The sequence below is a fragment of the Leguminivora glycinivorella genome, chromosome 16, assembly GCF_023078275.1.
Source record: "Leguminivora glycinivorella isolate SPB_JAAS2020 chromosome 16, LegGlyc_1.1, whole genome shotgun sequence".
Classification (NCBI taxonomy): Eukaryota; Metazoa; Arthropoda; class Insecta; order Lepidoptera; family Tortricidae; genus Leguminivora; species Leguminivora glycinivorella.
Window position 1 is genome coordinate 6,773,756 of NC_062986.1, and position 19,467 is coordinate 6,793,222.

The following is a 19,467-nucleotide window of genomic DNA, read 5'->3' on the forward strand; positions in this document are numbered from 1 at the left end:
TTGCAACCGATGCTTGCACGAGAGGCATTTCTCACTAGATTACTGGTGTGCAATCGATTTGGAACACACTGTATGGAATTTAGGTACTGTCGAGAATTTCTGTCTTTGGTTATCAAATGAACATGAAATTAAAACTTTGAAAAAACCCCCGACCAATAATACATAGTAGACCGATTTTCATGAAACATGGCTAAGAAAACTCCCGACTAACTCAGTTTTCAGACAAAAAAAAGTAAATCTAAATCGGTTCATCCGTTCGGGAGCTACGATGCCACAGACAGACACATACAGACAGACAGACACGTCAAACTTATAACACCCCGTCCCGTCGTTTTTGCGTCGGGGGTTAAAAACAGAATCGACTCGAACAGGTTTTGAAAGATTACCACAAAGCTACAAGGTAACAGAGACGACAAGTTTTTCAATGTTCCTCTAAATTTCAAGATTTCTACATGTACAATTATACAGCAGAGAAGTTTTTAGAATTACTTTTCACAGCACAGTAGTAATAAATTAAATGCACTAGACATTTCATCGCCAGAGCATTGAAATAGCACAAATACTAACGTGTTTCCTAACCGCGGCGGTCCGTATGGCTTGTTCAGGACATCGCGGCGATAAATAATGTGCTCGTTTTAAACTATTCTAGTGAACTTTGTATTTTAATGTCGTTTGTGGTTCTAGATGATGCTGAGTAATTCAATTTTAGTAATAAATACTTAGTTGTTTTGATCAGAGATTATTCGGATTTTATTACTATTACACACATGTAATGGTTTCATTTTAAGATTATTTTAAACATACAACTAGCAGATAGTAACGACTTTACGGGGTAGTACCTAAATCGTTCGATATAATTGTAATAGTAATATGTTTGACTCCATTTGTAGTTAAATACAAGTTAAAAAAAGGCTACTGCTGTAAAATAGAAACACTTAAAATACTCTCCATCTTTATAATTGTGAAGTGACTTATTTCTCAGCATTATTTTATGTTGTTTGCCTATAAGACAATTGACAAGAAATGTTGTTATGAATCCACATATAGTTGAAATGACCTCAGCGCCATTAAGTTTGCCTAGATATCGTCATCTAAATGACTGCCAGGTTGCATTAGAAAACTAATACAAACCAAGTTTTGTGTTACAATGTGTAACAAGAGACTTTACTAACGTGCCCCAGCTAAAACTACTTTGTATGAATACACCATTACTTTTCCAGTTTCCTCCTGCTTATAAAACTGCAAGAATCCAAGCAATTCAGGTAAAATATCGGCTTGCGTTAGCCGCGGAGCAAAAAGGCGCGTCTGGCGTCCTTAAGCCTCGAGCAGGACCATCCACAGGATACAAACAGTTTACTTAAGACCCTAAGCGGTTAAAGGCTGACATACAAATCGGCTCGTTCACTTTGGTATGTTTTTACCTGGCTAATGGACAAAAAAGGAAGCTATTAACAGTATACTTATTCCTGGTTATGAGTTATGAAAACCACTCTGCTAATATATTGATTTAAACTAACACGATCTTCACTCATTAAATTAAAACGGGACTTAATCGCGTAAAACTTACGTTTATACATATTTAATCCGACGTTTCGGACATGACATTACTTCCGTGGTCACAGCACAGAATATATAATAGTACAAGTACAGAAGGCTCACTGCTTTGATGTTTACGAAATGCCGCCTTTTTAAATACCTACAAAATTCTTACAAAGAAACGAGCCGCACGTGCGCGGCGTCCGGCGATAGGGTTACCTATGGATTAAAACGAATTAATACTTACATAAAATGTTATACTATTATATTCAAGTCTTGGGTACTTTCTAAGTATATATACTGTATTTATATATTTTTGTTCAAGTTCCAACATTACAAGCCTTATTGAACTTTTTCGTGGGACTTAATTAGTAGTAGAAGAATGTCCTATGGTATTTATTTTATTCATAATGTCTATTTAACTAAGTATTATTAGCCATTCGACACGCGGACATCGCATATGAACCTTAAAAAAACTCGCGACGTAAAGTAACAATAGAAAGTGCGAACGTGCATTCCGTGAGAACGCGCGCCACCCCTGAGTAGGCCGCGAACTCGCGGCCGCCAGGATGTACTTGTTGCGCGGCGATAGAATCGCGGAGTGAGCCGCCCCTGGTCACAGTGACTGGCTAATGAAAACTTATACCATGTTTTATTTTTTTTAAACATGGTCTAAGTTTTCTTTGTTCTTATTAAAAAAAATAATGTATATGTACCAGACTATTTCGAAAGAAAAATAAAATACAAATAACGAATTAGCAATTAAGTGTTTTCTAAGTTTTCGTTTGTATGGTAGAGCGGCGTAGCATCTATCTTGAGGGTTCTTAGCGTCCTCGCCTTAATTCCTGGAGGAAGGCTTAAGTTGCGTACACATGTACACACTTACATCACGATATTCACGACCTATTTATACATGGAAACTTATGACTGTCGTATGAAAAATATTACACATAACTCATCTGTTTTATGTAAAGAACTACGAGTATAATAATATTAATAACTCCACGGCCGAATTCGGCTACGGCGACTGCTGTCAGCTCCGGTGCTGTCGCTGATGTGCTCGCAAGTGGCTGACGAAACCAATCTTGGCGGTAAATGTTCGCGAACATTGCGGGCATGTGAGCACACCATTAACATAATTGTATGGTATTGCCGCTGGTGGTCTGGCTTTAATTGTGTCACGCTTGGCGTCAAGCTCTAAGCGCCGACGAGATTCAAAGTCGCTTACTTTGGCATTTATCGCAGATCGCCATTCCGTGCGCATGGCCGCCTGCTGTTCCCATCGCGATGGCTCTATGTCACACTTTTTCATATGACGCTTAAGCACATCTTTGTACCTGAGGAATTGGCCGCCCTGCTTCCGCTTGCCTTCCTCAAGTTCGGAATAAAAGATGTGCTTAGCCACACGCTGGTCGTTCATACGCGAAACGTGTCCGCACCACCGAAGCTGACGGCACATGAGGTATATCTCAATACCACCCACATTTGCTCTACGCAGCACTTCGGTATTCCGAACACGATCAGACCATCGGATCTTCAGTATCTTACGTAGGCATCTGAGGTGGAATCGATCCAGCATGCGAATATGGCGGCGATAAACGGTCCACGTTTCAGCGGAGTAAAGGAGGTTAGGTAACACAACAGCCATGTACACGGAAACTTTAGTGGCCAGTTTCAAGTCATGTGAGCTGAGGACCTACGATAAACTACGATTACGATTTTGATAAGGAACATAATACGAGTAATTATGTTATTAGAAAACACGAAATATTTGAATAACTGATGGATAAAGAAAAAAAGTTTGTACCTAAAATTTGGTCGCGTCGCATTCTATTGTAGAGGAAGAGCTCAAAAAGTGGCAATTTACATAATTTATCTCCATAATTATGCTTTCAATAATTTTATTAACGCTATAATACGGGCTTAATAATTTTGCTTGAAGTAAAATACAAAAACACATACATAATTATTCTGACATGGTTATAGGTAGGTATGCATTGATAGCCGTTTGAAAGCTTTGCTACGCCTACGCTTTGCTACTAAGGTTTATTTTCACACAAGACGGCAAAAACTGACGCAAGTTCTAAGACGTCAAATAACCCTTTACTTAGGTTAATGCCTTTGTTCCATTGTAAAGGCTCAAAGGACATGTTCGCTTTGACGCAAGGCGTTTATAATAAGCTGAGTTACACGTTTGACGCTGCATTGTCGCAGTCGGTGGGCGAATATAAGCATGGTGGCGTGGTGTGGAAATGCAAGTTGTAGCACTAAGCTTGAGTGGTAATATTTGAAGACTAGGAATTTCGTATAAGAAGGTAAGATTATGGTCAGCAGAAAACATGGTGGCATGAAACTGATTTGTATTAAAGTATAATTTATATGTAGGGTCAAGGAGGAAACAGCGACCCTACATATACTCGTACCACGTAGTTTTGCTCCTCGAACTATGTAAAGCAATGGAGATTCTAAATTATAGGTATCCGTAGCGATCTCAGATATAAATAAAAATAAAAGCTATACCCCCCCCCCCCCATAAACGTTTATTGACATTTCCAGGAATAAACCAGTAGAAAAGGAAATAATTTAAGCAATCACATACTTAAATTATTACTATCACTATGGCGCCCAACGTGGGACTTAAAGTTTTTTTAGATTTAAAACCAATCAGTTTTATTCCAAATAAAAACATTTTAAATATGTTCAATTCAATGATTAGATTAGTTGTTTTGAGTTTTTATTAAAAATATACCTAAGACGATCAGATCAACAGCGCAGGCTTCGATTCCAATTCGCCCAAAAGTCTTGTAAAGGCCCTGGTCCGGCCGGCCCGGGCTTATTGGCAATTTTCTATGTGGATGCTGCAGCGGAGCCCGCGTGGAATGTCCGCTAATGGATGAGCCGCTTTAGCCGCTTTGTGAACTTAATCTATTCTATCTTAGTACTTGTCTTTGTTGTTTACTGTGGTGTTGTACACCTAAAGAAAATGACCTTAATAACCACCTGGTTGCTAGCAAGTCATCTGCACGGATGCTAGCAATAGAGATCCTAAATTACAGGTAACTTTAGCGTTCTTGGATATAAATAAATAAACCCACCGATGAACATTATTATCATTTATTCCAAGAGTAAACCATTACAAAAGGAAATAATTTAAGCAACCACATACTTAACTGTTACTATCACTATGGCGCCCAACGTGGGACTTGAGGTTTTTAGATACCAAATCATTATAACACTTATCCTTCCATTCCTGTTTCATACAATTGTTTACCTTTATAATAGATGTATTATCAAATTTATTTCTTTTTAAATTAAAAACATACCTAAGACGATCAGATCAACAGCGCAGGCTTCGATTCCAATTCGCCCAAAAGTCTTGTAAAGGCCCTGGTCCGGCCGCCCCGGGCTTATTGGCAATTTTCTATGTGGATGCTGCAGCGGAGCCCGCGTGGAATGTCCGCTAATGGATGAGCCGCTTTAGCGGCTTTGTGAACTTAAACTATTCTATCTTAGTACTTATAAATCACATGTTCACATGCCTTTGTTGTTCTCTGTAGTATTAAATATCTCATTATAATTTTGGCGCATTTGGAAAAATAATGTTTGTACTTACTGAAATACTTCCTCGACATCTCCGATATGAATCGGAACTTCGCGAACCTAGTAGCGCAGTACCTATAATATGCATAATTGCAAATACATCCGATATTAGAATAGTGAAGATGCATACAGCCATGTCGGTCTAGTCAGCTGTTAGGCCAATATTACCAACATTATCGGATGTAGAATTTTAAATCCAAAATACTAATAGGTAGGCACTTTACGCGCATGGTTTAATTTTTAGTTAGCTTTAGTTTAGTACCTGTTAAGTAACTCAATTCCTATTCGACATCTTTCCTTATATAATATAATAATTATTTTGTGTTGTAATTGTGCATGTTTGAGATAGAATGTCGTGTTGTAGATTGATTGGTCTATTTGTTCCTACTTGAATAAATTATTTGTATCTTTATCTTTAAAAGCAACTCGCACAATGTAGTATTCCTAAACGCTCTGCTAAAATGATTAATCGGAAACACAATTCCCATATAAAGTAAAACAGCCCTTAAATAATAAATAATCTATTCCCATCTTAGCAACGAAGAATCCACGTGTCTTGAATGATGCGAGCACGTGCCGGCGAAGAAAGCTCAACTGTCACTTAAGAAAAGTGAACTGCAAAAAATTCCATGCGCGACGGGGAAAGTGCATTAGTTGCACGCGACGGTGCATGACAACCGTTGACGATCTGTCAATATACTTGATGCATGCGGTTTTTATATCCGAATGCCATTTTTGCATCATTGTTCTAAAATGATGTGATCAGATGCGAAAATTTGACTGTTAAATAACTTTGACAAAAAAGAACGGGATCAAAACAACAGCATGCCATTTTTTCACTCAAAAAGTACGCGGTGGCTCGAAATAGAGTGTACTGTTTTTTTTAAGATTGACAACGTGTATGTGTAACTAAAGAGTTGCTGTCGTCCATAGGTAACTGATTATAGTCAGGCTGGCCATATGCTTGTTTTCCGCTGACATGGCATTAAAAAAAAAGAGTACTCTGCATTTTCATCGACCTATAGGTGGTAAGTTTGCATAAAGTATGGATAGAAACCGCGTAACCGTGAGAGCCAGCAGGTGTGATAACCGCCTAGTGCTGGTGTTTGCTTTGAAATTCTCTTTTTGCGTTTAAAAACTTCTGCATATAGGTAAGCTTATAAAGTAAGTGAACATCTATTATTTAGGTTTTGTCTATGTAAAAGTTGTGAATCTCGATAGTCTTATTACTTTCAAAATGTTCACCGAACATTTCATCCTTAAAGAGGATGATTTAAGGCCTTTTAAGTTTAGATTATTATTAGTCGTATTTGCGGGCGACCCAATTAGAACATCACATATCAGCTCTAAAATATGATTTGGGTCGGTTTAGGGTTGTAAATAGAAAAAAAACCAAATGTTTTTTTTCAGAATTGTGAAAAAAAAACATGAAAAAAAACCGAGCGCCATGGTTTTTTTTCTAAATATGGTTTTTTTTTTCAGATGAACAAATAATACGACAATAACGGTTTTTCGTGAGTTGTAACGTGTTTCAATAACAATAACGTACATTTTAATTCAATTCACATTCAGTATACAAACGTTTATTGGGGAATCCCCGATGCTGCGTGTAGCGTGGAAAGGCGGTGGTGTTTCCAACAGTAAATAGTGATAACTACCAACTACAGATTTCGTAAATGTTACTTTTATAAGACCAGAAATTAAAGTTATTTGATTAAATTCGTTTAATAGTTAACATTAAGTCTAAAAAAACGTATAAAAGTATTAACTACTTTGCAAATTTAGAGATTTCGTACTTTAGAAAAAAAACATACTCCAGAAAAAAAACTGTTTTTTTTTCACGGTGTTTTTTCATGTTTTTTTTTTCAAGCCAGAAAAAAAACCGTTTTTTTGCAACCCTAGGTCGGTTATGAGAATAATGTGAGTATAAAAAGTGGCGTTTTGTCTGAAGACACTGACACCAATCCAATCCATATCGTTAAGGTCTAACATTTTACGTATTTTATGTAGGTATTCGTAGCCGAGAGTAACAAATAAGATGTTTAGAAAGAAAACAAGGATTCGTCGTCATTATCAGTTCATCCGTTCGGGAGCTGCGATGCCACAGACAGACAGACACGTCAAACTTGTAACACCCCGTCGTTTTTGCGTCGGGGGTTAGAAAACACTCAATCGGACATTGCACTACCATTACCATAAGTGTATAATAAATAATGCACACCCTATCCACTTCCAGGAAACCTTATATTGAGGAATGAAAAAATAATACAATGTTTATGTGTACGCCAAGACACATATTTTGGTCTCTAGAGATTATAACTTCGTATACGGAACCCATATTTAATTTACACTGTTGAATGTGCGCCACAGAAATATGTGATTGTTTTGTTTTTAACCCCCGATGCAAAAACGACGGCGTGTTATAATTTTGTTGTTTCTGTCTGTCTGTCTGTCGGTTTGTGTATGTCTTTTCTGTGGCATCATAGCTCCCGAACGGATGAACCGATTTAGATTTATAATTTTTTTGTTTGAAAGCTGATTTTAGTCGGTAGTGTTCTTAGCCATGTTTTATGAAAATCTGTCCTCAATCTCGCGGTCGGGGGATTATCCAAAATTTTAATTTTGTGGTTAGGTTATTAAGGCCCGCCACTTGCACCAAACTTTTAACTCGGGGTTAGTGCGCTGTCATCTGTCGAATTCCATATAAAATGGTGGGTTAACCCTCCATTTTCGTTGGTGCAAGTGGCCCTAACACTAGTAGAAAGATAAGATAAGCTTAAATATACATCCTTATTTGTAATATGTGCCGTTCTCACGGTACCACATTGTCGCTTAAGCATAAGGACTCTTAACAAATAAAATTCTTAAAATGTTATAAAATACATTTCTTTTGAATACCACGTCGGTGGCAAACAGGTAAACGGCCAGCCTGATGGAAAGCGGTCACCGTAACCTATGGACGCCTGCAACTCAAGGTGTCACATGCGCTTTGCCGACCCATTAGAAACTTGTACACTCCTTTTTTGAATTTTAATAATACAAACTGTAACGCGAACATTTACCAAAAACGTATAAACTCGGTGCAAACAAGTTTAGTTTAACCGGCCGCTACTAGATGGCGCCACCGGTACTGGTTTTCCGAGTGAACTTAGCAAATATTTAAGTGTTCCCGTAGACTTAAAATTCTAAAACCTAGTGCAACATGTGTTAACGGGTGCCTAGAATTTTATAGTAATCAAGCCAATATGTAACTCTTGGATAAAATTCGTTAAATAGTTAGTTTGGCCGCCCGTCAACAGATGGCGCCAGTTGGTGCAAAATTGTGATAATGAACTTCGATGTTTGAATATTTTAATTATGGAACAACGTTCCCGTAGCTTGTGTATTTTACTGAAGTAACTAGTAACTGTAAAGATTGTAAATAAGTAGTCACACATGTAAAAAACAAACAACAACGTTAGTAAACTAGGATCAACTTATCTGTTACACACAAAACTCAATAGATGTCGCTGTGCTGTGGCGCATTTCAAAGTTAGTTGTCGCTATTAAGATTTTTCTTGGAATAACGACCTCCTGTACTGAATTGTGTATTATTGGAGAATAAGTTAGGAGTCGAATCGAGCATACCCCGTGTACCGTACTGGGACCTTGGTGGGCCATTCGGCTATTACTATCGCGCTCCCCTTAGCGCTCGACTGCCGTCCTCAAGGACGCTGTACGGCCTTTGGAACACATTTGTAACATTAGATTAGTGCCGACTGAAATAAATCTGTAAGACTACACGTCGTTTAACTACGCCTACGCGCACGCCCCACCACTCTCGGAGTTTCATCCCCTACAAAACAAATTTCGACATTATAAGTACTTTTACTTTTTATTAGATATATATTTAAGCTGTTATGCCTGTGTATAATAAAAAAAGATACTAGAAGCCGTAAAGTCTGTTCGGAAAGAGAAAAGTTGTGAAATGTATCGAGCTACTATAATACATACTAGTATACTTACCTCCTTATTCATAAACATTCACTAGTTATCAAGCCGATAAAGTTAGTTTGTCCCCACACCAATACGTCGGAAAGGGACAACCGAACTTTATCGGCTTAATAACTTTAGTGAACGTTTATGAAGATGGGGTTAGTCTTTCCGCCCAGACTCTGATTTAGGTATGGGTACCTCCTCTTCTTCTTCCTCCTCGCCTTTTCCCGTTTTACATTTTCTGACTTTCAGAATTTGGGACTGAATTAGCGTAAGTTAACAAAAATTTTTTTTTTTTTTTTTTAATTTATTTATCTAAAAACACTTATATACTATTTTATTACATTTGAACAGCGAGCGAAAACCGCTAACGGTTTATCTGCCGCCGTTGTCGCTCGTTTACATTGTAGGTATTTTTATTCAATAAAGGTATTAATCTATATTTATATCTAAGTAGTTATTTAAACAGTTCTTGTCTAATTAATAAGGAAAGAAGCATTTAATTTAGCTGGTTGTTTGTAAACAACCCGGGTGCGCACCTGTACTTGGCAACAATAGGTTTTTTATAATTGTTTTTGTCTTATGTATATTATTAATGGGGGATGTCTGAAAATTTTAAAATCGCCTGATATTTTTTCTGGTGATAGGAATAAGCATTTCTATTTACAGAAAAAAGTTACAGATTTTTTGGAAGCACCATACATTTTATAAAAATAAAAACGTGTTGCTCGACTGCGCGTACGACCCACTTCGGCAGTTATGAGATTTGTCTTAGTCTTTAAAAAATTCCATTTTGAATCTGTGCTGGCCATAGACACTGACAGTTTGTCAGCTTGACATTTTTCTCGGAGAATTTATAACCATATCTGGTGAACTATTTATTACTGTTTTCGACTCATTTTCTCTCCCTGGCCTCTGATTTTGCCTCCTTCTACGACTACCTTCGCTCTCGAACCCCGGACGTTGATTTTACTGGCTTAAAACGACGACCTTTGATATTAACCTCTGGACCTGATTCTGCTTGCATTAACGAAGACGTTTGCTTTTAAACACTGGACCTGATCCTGCTGAACTGTTTACGATCCGTTTTGCCTCCCTGACTTCTGATTTTGCTTGATATAAGGACGATCATCGCTTTTAAGTTCCGGACACTATTTGTTATAATGAATGCAAGTACATAAACACGATATAAGGATCCCAAAACATGCTTTATACCAACTTGTTCTAAAACCAACCAGAAAAAACCGGCCAAGAGCGTGTCGGGCCACGCTCAGTGTAGGGTTCCGTAGTTTTTCGTATTTTTCTCAAAAACTACTGAACCTATCAAGTTCAAAACAATTTTCCTAGAAAGTCTTTATAAAGTTCTACTTTTGTGATTTTTTCATATTTTTTAAACATATGGTTCAAAAGTTAGAGGGGGGGACGCACTTTTTTTTCCTTTAGGAGCGATTATTTCCGAAACTATTAATATTATCAAAAAAAGATCTTAGTAAACCCTTATTCATTTTTGGATACCTATCCAACAATATATCACACGTTGGGGTTGGAATGAAAAAAAATATCAGCCCCCACTTTACATGTAGGGAGGGTACCCTAATAAAACATTTTTTTCCATTTTTTATTTTTGCACTTTGTTGGCGTGATTGATATACATATTGACACCAAATTTCAGCTTTCTAGTGCTAACGGTTACTGAGATTATCCGCGGACGGACGGACGGACGGACGGACGGACAGACAGACATGGCGAAACTATAAGGGTTCCTAGTTTACTACGGAACCCTAAAAACCCAGATTTAAAATTGTTCATATTAAGAAAGGAGCTGAAGGAAAGTTGGTGTCAATAGGTTGGCAGGAACTGCCCAACCAGAGTGCGATTTTGCTGTGAAGACCACCTGAGTGTAAGATACCGTGTCTTGTTTACCAACCTTAAAATGCAGTTACACGCTGGCAATAATATCATAAAAAAGAAAGCCTTAAATATCTGACACGGTGGCATTTTATAAAATGTGTATTTTTTGGATAGACCAATAGGAAAAATATGGTAAAATACATTTTTTTTTATAATTTGCAATGTCCTATAATAAAATATAATTGATTTATTTTATTGTGTTGTTTTATTTTACTTGTGTGTGTCATGTGTGTCGAGTTACTGTCAAGTTACTATCAAATTCAGTCGGCTATGGCTTTCCATATTCTTCTATGGCCCTCCATACTGTTAAAGCATGATTAACAGCACTATAGTAGATTGTGTTACGAGGGAGCAAAATTGCATATTTATAGCGAGGATATAAATTGAATTGTGAACAAAGTGAAGTATTCTATATGTAATTGAATACTGAGTGTAGTGACTGGGATTCGAAAAGAAAGGGTTATTTTCTTCCCTGCACTGCGAGGAGGGTGCAAAGAGGCACTTTTCCTCTTTGCTATTAGGGACCAAAGTGATACTTTTCCCTTCAAGGACACATTTTTTTTACATGGTTACATAACATACCATTTTTTATGTTCATATAACATATCATTATATATAAATTTCCTAAAAGTTGATGTTAATATGTGTAGCAAATTTAATTCCACCTTGTGTCTTAACACTTGAATCCCTCACTACGCTCAGGATTAAATTTAAGAATACCTTGCTACACTCAAGATATATATCTCATTTTTCTCCCTTGTTGCACAATCTACTATTGCTACCATTTGACACTTTTTTTTTCATATCATATAAGCAAAATACTAAAATATCAATCAGGTCTGTTGTAAAAATATTATGCACTTAATCAACACAATTTTTTTATACATAATATTAAAATATGTTACAACATAAAAATGTTCTCACAGCAATATTATATAGGTATTAAGATTTATAAGATTGTAAGTACTAAGATTTTTAGTTATTAAGAACTATATTTGCAGTGCCCTTACAGGGTTCATAGCTGTGCTATACCTACTGAAATGTACCAACTTATGTACCTATGATAGCAATAAAGAATTACTGATTACTGATTATTACTTATGTGCAAACACTTTCCGTGGCGTTAATATTTTATACAGGCCAGACAAAGTTATTGAACAGAAAAGTGTCACTTAATTCCCTCCTAACAGGGCCGAAAAGTACCCTTTCTGAATGGGTGATGTGAAAAGCAGTAGGCGTCACACCGCAAACTCATTTCCTTTTTGAGCACTAACTACTTAAAGCAGACAATAAACCAACAATCTAAAGTTATTTGTTTAGGGCACAGGTCCTTCTCTAGTTCTCATCTGTAGGCAGGTGCACTTATGAATCACTACTAGGAGTTAGCCTGTTTTCACATTACCCGATCCAATATCGGATGTCGGAAGGATTTCAATGGAAAAAATCCAAGACGACGCCTGTAATGTATGGGATATCGGTCCAACATCTGGTATTAGATCGAATAATGTGAAAACGTACTTATGGGTGCTAAAATGAGTAATAATGTTAATATAGATCAAGACAAATTTATGTTTATTACACTCTAATAACATGTAGTTGCACTTTTCAAAATTAATGGGATACACATTCTCTGTCCAAAATATCTCTGCATCTTTCATCAATTTCTTCTTCACAGGCATTGTGTTTGTCGCTGTTCCACATTTTGGCAAATTAGATCCACGTTTTCCCAATTCAATGGGCTTAAAAATTGTAATCAGGTCCGGGGTTCAACGTAAAGGCCGTCGGCAGCAAGCAGGGCAAGCACACGTCTTCGTTAATGCAAGTAGAATCAGGTCCAGGGTTTAAAATCAAAGGTCGTCGTTTTAAGCCAGTAAAATCACGATCCGGGGTTCGAGAGCGAAGGTAGTCGTAGAAGGAGGCAAAATCAGAGGCCAGGGAGAGAAAATGAGTCGAAAACAGTAATAATTTTCTGTAAATAGAAATGCTTATTCCTATCACCAGAAAAAATATCAGGCGATTTTAAAATTTTCAGACATCCCCCATTATGTTACGATTTACATCATTAGGCCATGAGTTTAGAGTATTAGGTAACATGAATTGCCATATTCTTTTCTTTGCCATAGTAATTAACTCACTGTCAGTTTTCTGACGATAATTAAGCATGAAATTTTAATAAAAATATTGTTTTTGTGTCAATTACATGAACTTCAAGCGATAATCTACATTCAGAATATGAAAAAAAGTAAATGTTTAGACAGATTTTATGCTTAATTTGTCGTCACAAAACTGACAGCGAGTTAATTTTTTTTACGCTAATTGGGGGATCCCAAATTCTGAAAATGCCCTTACATGATATTTAGGTATACACCTACGTTACATTTTTTCACTTGTTTATTGTACCAGTAAAAAAGCCTGTTCAAGACATAATTTCTGATACTCATAGCAAGACCGAGCCATAAATATGTAGGTAGACATGAAAATTGCCAGGTAATGGCAGTAACAATGGCGCCACACGGTGGCCACAATAGATCACGGGAGACTCCGGTGCGTTTCTTTGTTCCAACAAGTTTTCACTTTAGAAGAATGCTCCGTTTTTAGGGTACCGTAGTGAATTAGGAACCTTTATAGTTTGCTATACGTCTACAATGTCTACATGTTTGTCTGTCTCTGTGTCCGTTTTATACATACATACATACAGGTACAATCACGCCTATATCCTATAAAGGGGTAGGCAGAGCACATGAAACTACTAAAGCTTCAGGGCCACTCTTGGCAAATAAGGGGTTAAAAGAAAATAAACTGTGGCATTGCAGTGAAAGGTTGCCAGCCTCTCGCCTACACCACAATTTAACCCATATCATGGCTATTTAACCCATGACTATGGAGTCACCTTCTACGACACCCACGGGAAGAAAGGTCCGTTTTATTCTTGTGCATTACATTCTTTCTAAAAAATATGGCAATGATTTGCGTGTTTGTATTTAGCGTTGGTCCAGTTTGACCCGATTCAACATAATTATACATATAAGTTGATCGAAAAGATCGGCTGAGTGTGAGTGACTTTGACTACGGTGGCTGCCTCAACTCAACTAACTTCAAGGAATCATATTTATTGCCATAATTTACTTAAAAGGTCTAAAAAGCTTCTAAGTAGAGACGATACTGCGACAAAATACCTAAATAATTGAAACATTAACAAAATTTCACCTCAAAAAATCTCGTCACTCAATGAGAGAGAAAAAATGGTTTCTCATAAATTGTGCAGTGTTGCCATCATTCAAGCTCTGGCATAATTTCGGTTAATGACAGTGCTTTCTTTATTGGTCTTTGTTCATTCGCGACAGAGATAAATAGATCGGCGCAATTTTGATGTCGATGGAAAAATATGACGCGGACTATTTGAAATGGACGGACGGACCGTTTTCTTTGTTCGATAGATATTTACCAAAGGTGTATTTCGTTAATGAAATAAAACAGGAGTTTTCGATTCCTCCAGGGGGGCGATTTTTGAGTCTCACTGTCACTAAAATACCGGTTGAAACCGGTGAATTGCCTACTATTTTCAGTGACAATTTTCTGAATTAGAACGCCGTGAGATTAAAAAATCGGCCCCCTGGGCTTATAAACACTCATTAATTCAGAAAAAATAAGTCAGGTTTATGTCAATAGTATCAGTGCTCGACACCCTGTGTTTTCACATTATCCGATCCGAAATCGGATGTAGGAAGGATTTCAAAGGAAAAAAATCAAAGATGGCGGGGTAAATATGTGGAATATCGGTCCTACATCCGATATCGGATCGGATGATGCGAATGCCCAAGAGATGACTCCTTTCTGCCACATTTATCGACAATCACTTTTAGTCGAATGTGGCAACTGCTACACTGTCAAGCACTGGTACTTTAAGTTATGTCTATTACTATTCTGTCAAGCTACAGGGGAGTTTGTTATACAATATACTAACAATTTAAATCATTTGTTGCAGATATAATTGAGATGAGCGGCGTTAATTACAAGTAGAAGTAAGTATTTTCTATTTTACTCCACATGCCTTACCAGGCAGCACAAGCATGGTCGATGCGCCATATATTATGCAACTGGCGTTTAAGTGAGGTCAAAAAAGACGAGTGGCGTGAGTAACAATTTGAGGCGAAGCCGAAAATTGTTAACAAAGACGCCACGAGTATTTTTTGACTCAGTTAAACACCGTTGCATACAATACTTTTTCTACGACAATGCAGTATGCACTTACTTTTCAATAGTTTTCTAGAATAACTTTCGTGAAATTCGCACTATTCCCTGTATTTTGACGCGTCGGCCTCCCCTCTGTTCCTGCAATCACCCTGTCGCCCGCACTCCCCCGCGACGTCGCCCACGCACCCACGCTATATCCATTAAAGACTTCCTAACAATGCTTTAAGAGCTATATCGTATGCGTGGGTGCGTGGGGCGCCGGGCGGGGGCGGGCATCTTTTATGTAGGATTTTAACGATCTATGCACGACACTGTAAATGACGAATACTTACGACTTCATGATATTACTGTAACGCCGTGTCTTGCGTGGGCGACGGTCGCGCGACCGTCGCCGTCGCGTCTCATCGTATCGTCTACTTCCATATCGATAAGGTTTGATTTCGTATGCGTCGCATCGCCGTCGCGCGACCATCGCGCGACCGTCGCCCACGCAAACCACACGGCGTAAGTTTATTATGTAACTGAATAAATGAAATGAAATGAAAACATCAGGTCGTCCTTTTTTCACTATTTGTAAGTGCGATAGGGACGGCCTGATGTTTTATCGTTTACCACGCAACCATGCTATCGGTGCAGGATGGTAAAAAGTTTTCTTTAGGTTTTTCCGGTCCCCTTCAATACCTTACAATGCTGTGTCTACTTAGTGAATGGTACGTTATTTATACGGATTTTCATGTCATTGTGAAACTGTAGTATTTGATTTTACATTAAAAGAAATATGGAGACATTCTCTATTTTGGGCAAGACTCGAACTCGCTATCTTTCGAAACACCTGTCCGATCGCTTCTAAAGCCAAATGAGCTACTAAAGTTTACCAGAAGGGTTACTTTTGTTCCTTCGACATACTTCGTATAGCTCGAAAACGTATCTGCGTGATAAAAATTAATTATAACCTAATATTGCACTGCTGGCTTGTTTGTGATACTTGCTAAGGAGAACCTAACGACTCGACGCTAACCTAATGAGTGACGCAATTTCAAAAGGTCTTACCTTTTCATTACACTACCTCAAAATTTTAACTGTTAGTCGCTAATAATATCTAAGAATCATTTTTAAAATCTAGTGCAATCAGAACTGCCTATTTGGAGCATCGTTTTATAGGAGCTTATTTACAAGACATTGATTCAAAATTTAGTTTAAAGAAGCTGGCAATTAAGTTCACTTTCAAGATGAGTGTTGTTAAACAAGCCTTTTGAGCTTAGTGCTAACTTGCTGATGTAAGGAGCTGAAAGTGGATAGTAGGTACAGTCAACCAATTGGAACCCTAGGCCACTCTAGAACCATGTCAAAATGAGTAAAAAATAAAAAGCAGTAAGAGATTTCTTACAATCTTATTTTTAACGTCACTATGACATAGTTCATTATTTTCAATGAGGACAAGTACATCGTGTTCCTTTTTAGCAGTAGTATGGGAAAATAAAGTCACGATTCACAATTAAAAAATCACCCTGTAGAGGATGATTATTTAGAAAAATGATATTTTTTTAAGGAAATGAAAACAAAAAAGCATATGAAAATTTTGTTTTAATTTCTAGTGAAAGTTAATTGTTTTAATGTTAATTAACGTCCCTTAAAATATCCGTGACTAATTAGGTAACAACCTATATAATAAATAATTATTATATACATTATGCGCTCAAAAAGTTGAATTCGTATCAAAATAAAACGAAATCCGTAATAGTACTTAGGTACCTATATCTAAATTTAGCATGCCTTTTAAGCCTGTCCTTTGAAACATTTTGAAAACGTCCTCTTTCCAATTTGTCCCGTTACCTCCGACAGCGCCATTTTAAAAATAGAAAAAACCTGTAATGAAGCTAACCAGCCTCTTCGCTTCGCTTTCAGTAATAGATTTAATTACTGGCCTTTTCATGTTTTCTGAAGGGAATATACAGTTGGAAATATCCGTGGACACAGTAAATAAAATACTAGATAGTTTTCCAATGTATATTTGTGCGGCCGGCCGACCGCACAGGCAAACGAACTGAACCAAACTGACATGTTTACATAATGTGACATTGTCTAGAAGACGATTCTATTCAACCAGTAGAGTTTATAATGGTGCACATACGAACTTCATAGTTAATAAACTTACGTAGGTTCTAACATTGGCCCTTGAACCAATATAAACTCATGTACATCACATACATTAAACACATAGTAATCTAAGCAAATACATTAGACACATCCGCTGTCTAAAAACAAACATTACCTACAACACAAAAATAGGCATAGCAAAGGTATCAGTAAATTTCGTAAAGTATCCGTAACATATAAAACTACAAATAGTCAAAACATACATGAAACGGATCTAAAACAAACTATACCTTCACAAATATATAGTATATTGCTTAGAGCCAAGTCACTTATTTAATGATACAAATAAATGACTAACAAACTTATCATGTTTTTCTTTTGCCAATGGTTTCGTTAAAACATCGGCCACCATTTCATCAGTTGATAGGTATTTCAAAACGACAGTACCTTCCTCAACGATTTCCCTGATGAAGTGATGCCGTACATCGATGTGCTTCGTTCTGGCGTGGTACATAGAATTAGCACACAATTTCAGTGCAGACTGATTGTCATTAAACAAAGTAATCCTATACTGTACCCCGTAAATTTCGAACAGAAACTTGCGTAGAAAGAGAGCCTCTTTACAAGCATCTGACAGACACATGTACTCACTCTCCGTGCTTGAAAGAGCGACTGTCTTTTGTCTCCTACTCTCCCATGAGATAGTAGAATTTCCGATTTTGAACACAAAACCGGTATAAGATCGGCGATCGACCTCATTTGACGCAAAATCAGCATCAGCATATGCGACTATGTCTAAACCTGACTTCTGAAAAGTTAAACAATGATTAAGCGTACCTTTCAGATAGCGAAGAACGCGTTTCGCCGCTTTCCAGTGGTTCTCGTCGTACGCGTCGTTGAACTGGCTGAGTGAGCTGACAGCATGCGCAATATCTGGTCGCGTACATACCGCTATGTACATTAAACATCCTATCAGGCCTCTGTAGTCGTGCGTACAATCTCTCTTTGTAGATTTCACGAGCTTCAGACCTGTTTCCATAGGTGTTCGCGCAGGTTTGCAATCCGACATATGAAATCGTTCTAGCACCTTCTTAATATAGCTTGACTGGTCTAGAGTAATCTCGTCATTCTGTCTGCAAAGCCTCATTCCAAGAATGTGATGAGCTGGCCCTAAATCTTTGATTTCAAAGGCCTTCTTTAATTCTTCTTTAATTCCAGCCGTATCTCGGCAATCAGCTGAAGAAAATAGCATTATGTCATCAACATAGAGCGCAATTATAATAATGGATTTCCCGCTCGATTTGACATAAACACAAGGTTCGGAAGATAAACGTTTGAACTTCATTTTGTTTGTCAAAACGCCATTTATTTTCTCATACCAAGACTTCGAAGCTTGCTTCAGTCCGTATATGGCCTTATTCAACTTGTAAACTTTATCTTCTTGGCCCTTAATCTTATAGCCTTCTGGCTGCTCCATAAAAACGGTTTCTTTTAAATCTCCATTCAAAAACGCCGTTTTTACATCAAGATGCTCGATATTCATGTTATGTTCCGTTGCTAAAGCTAGTAACGTACGTATAGTGGAATATCTTACTACAGGAGAAAACGTTTCCTCGTAATCAATACCGTATTTCTGGGTATAACCTTTTGCAACAAGGCGCGCTTTGTATCTCAGTATTTCCCCATCGAGGCCAAGCTTTCTTTTAAAGATCCACTTGCATTTGACAGGCCGTTGCTTCGCATCGCGGTCAGTCAGAGTCCAACACTTGTTATCGATGAAGGATTTATACTCTTCTGCCATCGCGGCTTTCCACTTACTCGCATCCGGGCCACTCAGTGCCTCGCGAACTGTTTGAGGGTCCCCTGTGTCACTGCATACAGTGTTTGCTATATTAGCAGACTCAAACTCACTCGTTCCGTCCGTAGAGTTTTCAAAGTCTTCCAGTGTTGAATCTCCTGGGACATACGTCTCATCCGCAGGGTCATCTGGGGTCTCACTGCTGCTCTCATAATCATCTGTTGTAATGACGCTGTTATCTTGAGCGTTTTCATCAGATATTTCTGCGGGCTCTTGGGGTAAAACGGGTAAAGCGGGTTGCACCTGAGTATTATCAGCGACAGTTACATTGTTCGTCAAACTAATCTGAGTGTAAC

General features: G+C 37.7%; 1 protein-coding gene across 2 annotated transcripts in view; it reads left to right on the forward strand.

Annotated features, from left to right (window-relative positions):
- LOC125234601 (probable beta-hexosaminidase fdl) overlaps nucleotides 1–19,467 on the forward strand; it is a 202,320-nt gene that overhangs the window by 44,366 nt on the left and 138,487 nt on the right. The window contains exon 2 of one of the 2 annotated variants that reach the window (XM_048140914.1): nucleotides 15,008–15,044. The exons of the other annotated variant lie outside the window; for it this stretch is intronic. The gene's annotated coding sequence lies outside the window, so the exon portion shown is untranslated. The remainder of the gene's footprint in view (nucleotides 1–15,007; nucleotides 15,045–19,467) is intronic. 2 annotated transcript variants of the gene reach the window in all.